At 38.6% G+C, this 1231-nt stretch overlaps 1 protein-coding gene across 1 annotated transcript in view; it reads right to left on the bottom strand.

Annotated features, from left to right (window-relative positions):
- Positions 1-1231, bottom strand: part of SLC35E3 (solute carrier family 35, member E3) — a 20242-nt gene that overhangs the window by 11037 nt on the left and 7974 nt on the right. The window lies entirely within an intron of this gene.

Raw genomic sequence — 1231 nt, 5'->3', positions numbered from 1 at the left:
AAAAAAAAAAAAAAAAAAAATATGGTCTTCGGAGCAGAATGCATGGATTCAAATTGTGTTTCTACTTATTAGCTGTGGGATCTTAGGCCAGTTTACTTAACTCTCTGTCTCCCAGTTTCCTCATCAGTAAAAGTATAGATAATAATAGTATCAACCTAATAAAGTTATAAGGATTAAATAAATATTTACAAAGTATTTTGAATAGTAGCTGGAACAGTATAAGGGCTACATAAATATTTGATAAATTACCACCAATAGGCATAGTGGCTCATGCCCATAATCCCAGCACTTCAGGAGGCCAAGGCAGGAGGATCGCCTGAGGCCACAGGAATTGGAGGTTGCAGTGAGCTATGAGCAAGCTATTGCACTTCAGTCTGGGTGACAGAGCAAGATCCTGTCTCAAAAACAAAAGACAAAAACCACCACCACCAAAAAAGACATTCCTATTGACTGTGCTCCAAGAGTTAAAGTTGTGGGAAGCAGAAATTCCTGATAAGTAAAGCATTATGGACTGAATGCTTGTGTCCCACCAAAATTCGTATGTTGAAATCCTAATCTCCAATGTGATGATATTAGGAGATGGACCTTTGGTGGGGGGTGACTAGGTCCTAAGGTAGAGCCCTCATACATAGGATTAGTGTCCTTTAAGAAGAGACCCGAGAGATCTTGCTTCTCCTCTCCCTCCCTGCTGGGTGAGGATACTAGAAGATTGAATGTCTTTCAAGAAGATCTCCATCTGTAACCCAGGCTGGATTTACCAAGAACTCAACCAGGCTGGCACCCTATCTCAGACTTCTAGACACCAAAACTCTTGAGAAATAAATGTCTATTGTTTCAGCCCTTACCACCCAATCCATGTATTTTTGTTACAGCAGTCTGAACCGACTAAGACACAGCAGGATTACCTAACTTAGAATATCCCCAAAACACATATACCTTTGACCTGCCATTCCTGGGACCTATTCCAAAGAAAAAAAGCATATGCACCCAAGAACTCATGTATAAGGATGTTCATCACAACACTGTTCACTGTGGTTAAGAACTGGGAAAAAAGTGAATACCCCAAAGGGGGTACTACATAGACACTGAAAAGAATGATTTGAAGAAATTTTCATGAGATATCGTTAAGTGAGAAAAGTAAGATACAGAAAAGCATGTGTAATATGATTCTACTTTTGTCAAAGAAATAAAATTTTAATTTATGTATATATGTGTTTATAGCAGTATCATA

This window comes from Propithecus coquereli, unplaced genomic scaffold (assembly GCF_000956105.1).
Source record: "Propithecus coquereli isolate 6110/MARCELLA unplaced genomic scaffold, Pcoq_1.0 Scaffold172, whole genome shotgun sequence".
NCBI lineage: Eukaryota > Metazoa > Chordata > Mammalia > Primates > Indriidae > Propithecus > Propithecus coquereli.
The sequence above is the reverse complement of the archived record's forward strand: the minus strand, read 5'-3'. Positions and strand labels throughout refer to the sequence as shown.